The sequence below is a fragment of the Mycetomoellerius zeteki genome, unplaced genomic scaffold, assembly GCF_001594055.1.
Source record: "Mycetomoellerius zeteki isolate Tzet28-1 unplaced genomic scaffold, Tzet1.0 scaffold64, whole genome shotgun sequence".
NCBI lineage: Eukaryota > Metazoa > Arthropoda > Insecta > Hymenoptera > Formicidae > Mycetomoellerius > Mycetomoellerius zeteki.
The window spans coordinates 1,827,041-1,836,330 of NW_017257654.1; the positions used below are offsets into that span (position 1 = coordinate 1,827,041).

General features: G+C 37.9%; 1 protein-coding gene and 1 pseudogene across 1 annotated transcript in view; both read right to left on the reverse strand.

Annotated features, from left to right (window-relative positions):
- The window catches only part of LOC108728764 (lipoma HMGIC fusion partner-like 2 protein), a 14,973-nt gene extending 7,647 nt beyond the window's left edge, over window positions 1–7,326 (reverse strand). The window contains exon 1 of the mRNA XM_018457511.1: window positions 7,122–7,326. The gene's annotated coding sequence lies outside the window, so the exon portion shown is untranslated. The remainder of the gene's footprint in view (window positions 1–7,121) is intronic.
- On the reverse strand, window positions 333–1,377 carry LOC108728727 (histone-lysine N-methyltransferase SETMAR-like; annotated as a pseudogene).
- Window positions 7,327–9,290: the final 1,964 nt, after the last annotated feature.

A 9,290-nucleotide genomic window follows, 5' to 3' on the forward strand; every position in this document is an offset into this window, starting at 1 on the left:
AAAAAGTTTATAAATAAAATAATTAAAATAATAAATTAAATATATTTTTTTCTTTTTTCGTGATTTCCTGCGAAACAAAGCAAAAAGGAGCATATGTCTGTAGGACTTTTTTTCTTAGTTTTTTACTCCTCTACACGCTCCCGAAGTTTTGCCATTTAATTTGGAAACACCCTGTATATACAGTTTTATTTTGAGTAATATAAATTATCGAACGTAAGAACGTGGAACTTTACAAGATCTTAAAATATATATTTCATGTATACATATACGAGGGCAAATCAATAAGTACCCGTGTTAGTAATGAAGACGCAAGATTTTCACAAAACTTTTTTTTATTTTTCAACGTAATCCTCTTTTAGGAGGATACACTTTTCCCAACGTTTCTGCCATTTTTTTAACCCCTCCGAAAAATACGATTTGTCGAACTCTGCAAAATAGGCCTCTGTTTCGGCAATGACCTCCTCATTCGACGTGAATCTTTTTCCACCGAGCCATTTTTCAAGTTTGGAAAAAAGAAGAAATCGCAGGAAGCCAAATCCGGAGAGTATGGTGGATGCGGCAGCAATTCGTACCGCAATTCGACCAATTTGGCTGTGGCGATTGCGGAAGAGTGAGCCGGTGCTTTGTCCTGATGAAACAACACTTTTTTTCACCAAATGAGGGCATTTTTTCTTCAATTCAACATCGAATCGGCCCAATAAGTCAGCATAGTACTGCCCCGTGATAGTTTTGCCTTTCCCCATGTAGTCGATGAAGATTACGCCTTGCGCATCCCAAAAAACAATGGCCATCACTTTTTCGGCCGATGAGACCGTCTTGGCCTTCTTCGGAGCACGTTCGCCGGGTGAAATCCACTGTTTTGACTGTATCTTGGTCTCCGGTGTATAATAATGAATCCATGTTTCATCAACGGTTACTACTCGACGCAAAAACTCCTTCGGATTGCGCTTGAACAGCTCCAAACATTGCTTTGAAATTGATAGCCGCATTCGCTTGTTGTCCACCGTGAACAATCGCGGCACCCATCGGGCCGACAACTTTTTCATTCCTAAATTATCATGCAAAATATTAATGCCGTTCCATACGACACGCCTATGGCCTCTGCTACTTCATTCACTTTCGTTCGGCGATCAGCGAGAATCATGTCGTGGACTTTTTCAACGATTTCCTCAGTAACCACATCTGCCGGGCGGCCTGGGCGCTCCTCATCAAAAACAGACGAACGACCATATTTGAATTCGTTGAACCAATATCTGACGGTTGTCATAGATGGTGAAGGGTTCCCATAGACGGCATCCAACTTCGTTTTTATTTTTTCGCACGTTTTTCCATCCAAAAAAAAAAGCGAATTACGGATCGATATTGTTCTTTTTCCATTGTATCGGAAAACATCAAACACTCTCACTACGAATTGCTGTCAAATCAAGACTATTGCATGAATCACTCTGAAATTTTGTATGGCGTCATTTGAAAGGTGGTAGTACACGATGGTAATGACTTGCATCAGCAACGTCACCTGTCTTCAAACACGGGTACTTATTGATTTGCCCTCGTATTATGCACACATATCCTGAACTTAATAATATAAAACTTCAAGATATATTCAAGATATCCATCTTATGCTTGTTTCCGCCAATGTATTATAGATTAATCTCAATTTAACTTAATTTTCATCTTTTTCCAGTTCTAAAAATTAAAAAAGATGAAGAATAAGTTGAATCGAGATTAAAATTAATCTACATTGGCGGAAACGGTCGTAAGATGGATATCATGAATATCCTGAAGTTTTGTAGTTCGCAGGATGTGTGTGTAAAAAAACATGAGGCGCTTGCCTGTAATAGATTTTTGTCGTTCATCATCGTGATGATTATCGGCATCGATCAGCCGGAAGTGCGCAAGAAATTGCTTCCGAGCGTGAGAATTCACGCGTGATAAGCGTGCCTGGTGTTGCAGACCGCAATTCTAACGACGGGATAATTAAGAAACGAAGACGACGACCCTAAGGCCTAACGGTGATCCTCGTCGACTCGCAACGAAGACTCGATTAAGATAACCGCCGATCGGTTTCATGTCCGGCATGCAAGCGATCCACCGAGAAGAATCTTCGTACGATCGCGACGATTCTAATTTTTAATTTTTCGTCATTTCTAGATCGATATATAATTTAATTTCGCAGACACAAAAAAATATATTATTGATATTTTTATAATAACGCACCGCAGTCGTGCGAAATGCAAAATGGTATTTATAGCAGAAAAATCGGCTTTGCAACTATTGTAAAATTTTGTAATATGATAGATCTTAGCCTTGCGTTACTTGAACTTCCAGTCACGTATATAGATCGCATATATATGAGGTGTTTAGATTGGACACGCGCTGAAAATGATCCGTCGCGTTTATCGGCAGCACTTGCCGCTCTCGGGTGTGCACGCATACAAATTCGTTGTTAACGAGCTTATCTCGTGCCTCAGGAAGTTGCACACTTGCCGCCCGCGTCTGCGTGCATATTTCTACGGCACTAATCGCCGAAGGCGATCGCAAGGCCAGCACGATTAGGTCTGCCTGTTTTAGCTATGCTTTCCTGCGCTCGTCGCGTTTCAAGCGAAATGGATGAGACGAGTTTGAGTTCTCCGGAAGAAATAGAGAAAGATAGAGATAAAAAGAGAGAGAGAGAGAGATATGAAGCATTTATTATTACTTTAGGACAAGCCCTTTAAGAACACGACTTTAAATAGAAAAAGAGCAAGTAATAAGAAAAAAAAAGAGAAATTAAAAAACGATACAAAATAAAAAGAAATATAACTTAAAAAAGTACATAATAATGAAATAAATGAAATAAAGTAAAGAAAGTGATAACATAAGGAATGCAAAAACATAAAGGAGAGAAAGAGAGAGAGAGAGAGAGAGTGTGAGGACGCAACGAGGGATCGAACGCAGAGAATACGGTGTAACTGAAATGAACGGATGGACCCACGGACGATTCCACGAACGCCGTTAATCACCGCAGTTGCTCGAAATCGAGATTATTTCCGCACTCCAGCAAGACTCACGCGATCTCGTTGTTTCACGACGCACTTAGAATCATGACGCTGCCGCTGCCGGTTCTGCAAGTAAGATAAATCAACGATGGATTCAGAAATATCTTGGGAGGTACGAGCAAAAGGGCGAAAGATAGATTACGTTTATCAAGCCGTTCGAACTAGAGAGAATGAATTTATCATTAATTCTAATCGTGCAAAATAATATAAAATGATTATACTTTTAGCAATAAATTCTTCACAATGTTTTAAGATGCTTATCAGCGTTGATATCGTTAAATTGCTTATTAATTTAATTTGTGACGTTACCATCCCAGTTTCAGTTTAAGATTTGTTTTAAGACCATAGATGTATTAAATCAACGTGTAGTTTACGAAACTGAATAAAAAAAATAACCAATTTTGTTAGATTTATTTTACTGATATAAATTGCGGAAAAAGGGAAAAGACTGGTTTCTCGCAGAAAATTAGATACTTCTTGATTACTCCCCCTGTTAAATTCCTGTGATTACGAAAGGATGTGTTAATACGAAACTCCTGGGCACTAAGGTGAATTTGTTTACCATTTTTGACGAGCATCGCTGCCGGATAGCATTAACATTCTCTAACGTTGCCAGGAGCACGCACGCACGCACGCACGCACGCACGCAGGCGGCTTCATTTATGCGTGCACACGCACGAACGCCCAGCCAATTTATATTTATGATGTATCGGGCCTCGATGACACAGCGACTGGCTATGCTGGACTCGAACCAGCGCGTGGAGAGAAGGCTAGGAAGAAAGGACAAGATAGAAGCAATAGACAGAAGAGCGACCCACGAGAGTGGGAGGGAAAGGAAACAGAAAGAGAGAGAAGGAGAGGTACACGAGAGGCAGCGAGAGAGATGAGAGAAACACCCACGGAATGTAAAACGGTTCAACTGCTTGTTCCTCTCTGTGGGTTACTACCACTTCCGTTCGACTTGATTGCGAAAGAGCGAAAAAAATTCACGACAATACCGGACAATACAAGCTCGATATGCTAAAAGGGTACGAGATTGCACGAAACTATATCTTCCATAAATTAAAACTCTGTTTTAAATATCCTGTTTATAAATTAGAATTCTCAGAAATCAGAAATGAGAAACTCTGCGGAGAATAAAAAGAAAGCCAATCGTAAAATTGTTATCTTTAAGTTGATCCTCTTCGTACTTTCCTCGGCTTCCCCATCTTCTCGTTTGGACGAGACATTCGTGAAACTTATATTCTCTTTTTCCTCCTCTTTATTCCTATCAGGAACGTATTAAATGTTCGCGCTCGTAAAAGTAGCCGATTCGATTGGCGGTCATTACTCTTCCCTACAGCTCATTCTTCTGCCCGCTCGCCACGTGTTCGGCCGGCTCGCGCATTTGCGTGAAAACGAAACACGCCGCGCATTTTAATGATCGTTCGTGGACGTCGACTTAAATAATGCGCGCCCATGCGTGACGCTACTTCTTGAGGAAGGGTTCTCGCGAAGGAGAGAAGAGCGGATTTCCCGATAAAGTGGGCGTGACACTCGTGAGAATCCACTTTACGATTTCGATTCATAATCACTGTCGCAACATGCAGAAAATGAAAATACATTCTCATTATTCACAGAATTTCTTGCTCATCCCCCTTTCGCAATTTTATAATATCATTATAGTTTTTTAAGAAGAATTAAAGCTACTACTTGGGTTAGAATAAGAAGACCGTTCAATGGAATGCAAACACTCTGAATTTTTTGTAGTGAAATATCATTCCAAAAAAAATGAGATTTCACTCCTTTAAAGTGAAAATTCACTCTAAAAAACTCTTTCAAGAAATGAAGGGTGGTTATATTTTCATTTTCTTGGAGTGAGATTTCACTGCAAGTTTAGAGTGAAACTATTACTATTTAAGTTTTATCTTTTTATGGGTTTCATTTTTTAATTTGATGCAGTTTTTTTTATTCGAGATATAAAAATTCATATCACTTATTTTTTTGATGAAAAATAGTATCACTTGAATTTTATTTTTCTAATTTAGTACAACAATTTTTATTTAAGATACGACAAAGGAGATACTATCATTAGGTTTTACTTTTGTAATGAAAAATATATATAAGAAACATCATTATATATATCGTCGCCCGAACTGCGGAGAGGGATGTGAAAGATTCCATGCATTACAGAATCTGAATCAATTGGTGCTTTCAACAGTCGTTCATCGTATCTTTCAACGATAGAATGATTGTGAGCAGAATGCAATTCTTTGAAGATTTCTACTAACAGTAGTTATCATTGTACATATTTAAATAGTGTAACGTTTTTCTGAAATCTCTCTTTTCCTCTATTCTTATCAGGTATTCTCATATTTTTCTGATTAACTTTCTCGATTCGTTCATCATTTCGTGTCTTGTACATCCACTGCTCTGACCCACTTGAGAGTCGAAAAGAAAAGACCCGGGGTCTCCATAGCAAGCGGGGAACACCCTTTTGTTCCATCAGTCGTTCTCTAGATGCAAGTCGCCCGCATTCCTTTCTCGAAGAAAAAGAAAAACAAGCAGCACCCTTCCGCGTTGGAAAAAAAGGAATAAGGTGAATTTACAAGCGGCTGGTAACAAGCGATCGACCGGCTGCACCGAGTTGCATCGGCAACATCTGGAAATACGATTTGATCTCGGACGATTTCTCCACGTTTTTGCGCTTTACTGCGCCCGATGCAAAAACTACTCAATGGAGAATCGCGAAAATTTTTAAACTTGGGAAAACGTAAGATTAATTTAAGTTTTCTCTCTCTCTCTTTCTCTTCCTCATGTCATTAAAATAAAATAAAATAAAATAAAATATTTCATCTTAATTATTATGACTCTGAATTTATGACTCTGAACTCGCGATTTATATCTCGAATAATTATATATATTTTTCTATTAACTAGAAAAAACCGAAAGATTTCTAAGTAAACGAAATTGCAACGAATATCCTTGTCAACAGACTATCCCATTTCACTGACAATGAGCAATCAGAAAAATCAAATTTCGTCACGATTCGATCTACGAATCAAATTTCACCTATATGTCTTATTTTACATCACTCATCGAATATTTTTTTAAAACAAACGTAAACGTGGATAGGTAAGCGCGTTCCGAAGAGTTACAGAACAAGAAAACCAACCAGCCAGAGTAATGGAAACTTGCCGGTTGGTCCATGAAGCATAACTACCAACGACAGAACGGTTTAATTGACGTCGCAATTTGTACCAATTTAGCGCCGCCCGAAATTAATATTAACGATCGCGCGCGGACAGCAAGCTGTGTCCCCGCGACGCAAAGGAACGAAGCGGACCGGGAGGAAATTCGAAACCACCCCGGGATGCATAATTCATAATACCGGGTGATTACGGCGCGCCCTGACATCGTGATGTAAACACTCGTAAATCGATGCAATCGGTGAGAGACTCGAGAGAACGCGAGCGAGCAAACGATGATTCTGCATGACGAGAATCCTTACTCCTAATGATAATCCCTTAATCCCTTCCGCAATGGATTGGCGCAGCTGTAAATTTTTGTTTCGCTTCGATCTCAGAGTAACTCGAGGATCTCGTGCAAAATAATTATTCCCCTGGAGGAATTTGGAGAACGTGGAGAACGCTGCTTAAAAATTGAAAATTATAATGTTCTTTATAATATTTTTTAATAGTAATATTGCATAATATTAAGAAACTGCAATTATAGAATAATACAATTACCAGTAATTTGAACAATACGGCTTATTTTTCGTCTTATTAAAATTCTTCCGTCGAGAATTTTGTGGAGAATGCTGTTTTTGAAAATTAAAAATTCCTTATAAAATTCCTTACAAGATTCCTTAATAGTAATATTACACAAACTAAGAATCTGCAATTATAGAATAATACAAGCGACAATAATTGGAATAATGCGGCTTACTTTTCGTCTCGTCGAAATTCCCCCGTCAGGAATTTCGCGAAGAACCCTGCTGAAGAATTAAAAATTATAATATTTCTTAACAATAATATTACATAATTAAGAAACTGCAATTATAAAATAAGAAAAGCGACAGCAATTGGAACAATGTGGGCTTACTTTTCGCCGCCCCTCTTCCGTGTTTGATCCAGCACGATTTCTAGACAAGACCGGCGTCTCATTGACAAGTAACGTTTCGTGGTTTAGCGTATTGAACACCGGAAATTATTGTTTCGTTCGGTGGAATACGCGCGATTCTTCGATCGTGTTTAATCGCGGACTCGAAACGCGCACATAATCCACCTCGCGTGCAACTCACTGGACGCGCGGGGCACGACTGAAGAACGTGCGGCGTTCGCCGGAGTGGCGGTATAACGAGACGCGAACTTGTCAGCCGCCGCATATAAGCGGGGGCAGAATCGGACATGATAAATCTCGTTTCGAGAAGACGGATCACGAACGAGACAACGAATATTCGCTCATTGTGATAACTAAAATTTTTGGAGGCGCGTAGCAATAAAAAGTGCAGCAGAATTAGGCAAACGTATTAACGTATATACGAGGGTAGTTCGAAAAGTTCTCGGCCTGACATAGAAATAACGCCACAAATATCAAACTGCTATAATTTTAGACAAGTTTGATCCTTCACAGTGCTACTGTTAAAATTTCAGATAGGTGCGTTCATTAGTTTCTTTGTTTTAATCGTGTAGTGCTGGGTTCAGATTCCCACTCGAGTGTCACTCAGATATCACTCCATCCTTGTTGTTTACCGAACGTTAAACAAGAATAACATGACACCCAGGGAGCATCCGGGTGGGAATCCAAACACGCCCTAAAGCAATCAACGTTTGGTTCCATCATGGCAATATATTCGCTTAAATTTCTTCAGAAATGTGAACGGATGCATTGTCATGAAAAAATTAAAAGTTGGCTGCTTTACATGACCGAAATAAAGAAACTAACGAACACATCAGTCAGAAATAAAAATTTAACAGTAATCCTGTAAAGGATCGAACTTATCTAAAATTATAGCAATTTAATATTTGTAGCGTTATTTCTTTTATCAGGCCGAGAACTTTTCGAACTAAGTACCCTCGTAATTTATTGTATGTATTTTAAATAACTTCACAACTCTCATCGTTCTAGTTGCACGACAATATGCAATTCTAATTCGACAGTGACCTAATTATTCAGATGAATGCTCATTATTGTTTAACGTGTAATTATGTTAAAAAATTAAAGGAGTGTTAAACTCTTTATTGATATTTTTCGACAAATTAGAGGATTTTTCGAGTGTATAATCTGCGAATTGTGAAATTCGCACGACACATGTATAATATAAAAGGATTTCCCTCCAAAACCAAACATGTATATTTAAAAAAAACTGGGTTATGACGTCAAATTGTTTTCTGTCAATAACGTTATATCATGAATAACTTTGTTCCAGCAAGAATCAAACGGAAAATATAAGAATTGTTGGTAATTATTTAGAATACCATATCCCACCTAAAATCTTAATAAAAATACATTCATTCAACGCGTTTTCACTCAAAATGAAAGAATCTGGCAAAAAAATGCGGCGGTCGACTTCGTGAATCGAGATATTAAGCGTTGAAGTTTGATATTTTAGAAGTTAACCCCTTGAATGTCAGGCAAGAAAAACGCTTGTGTGCCAACAATACTATCAATGACATAAATTTATAAATATAAAATCATTAAAGTATGCATTATCAGTTCAATTGCTGCACTACAAAAGTGATTTATTGGCGTTATGAAATATGCGGATTTTTCCGACATGAAGCACTTTTGGCCAATTTTATTTTGGCAGATTTTTCCGTCATTGACACTCAAGGGATTAAGATATCATTGTTAATGTTATAAAAACAGATAAATATAAAATAAAATAATAGTAAATATAAAATTTTCGTGAGAACCAAACAAGTCCAGAAATTTTTATTTTTTTAATGGGTCCCTCTCTTCAAAATATTTATAAAAATTTAAAACTGTTTTTTTTTATATCTATTATATACCAGAGAAAGCTTTACTACAAATTTTTAAATGATTTGAAAATGAGAAGATTTGTTTGTTAAAAATTTAACTTTTGTACATGTTCGGTTTTTATGAAAAATCCTTTAATGGTATTTTCTCTCTACTTCCCTATTAAAGATTTATGATCTAATTTTGTTTTATTGGCCAAGCACGCGCGACATCGATTTAACACAGCTTGTCGCTTATCCCATCATAGCTGCAGAGATGTGTCATCGATTAAACCCAAGAGTTTCACGGTCG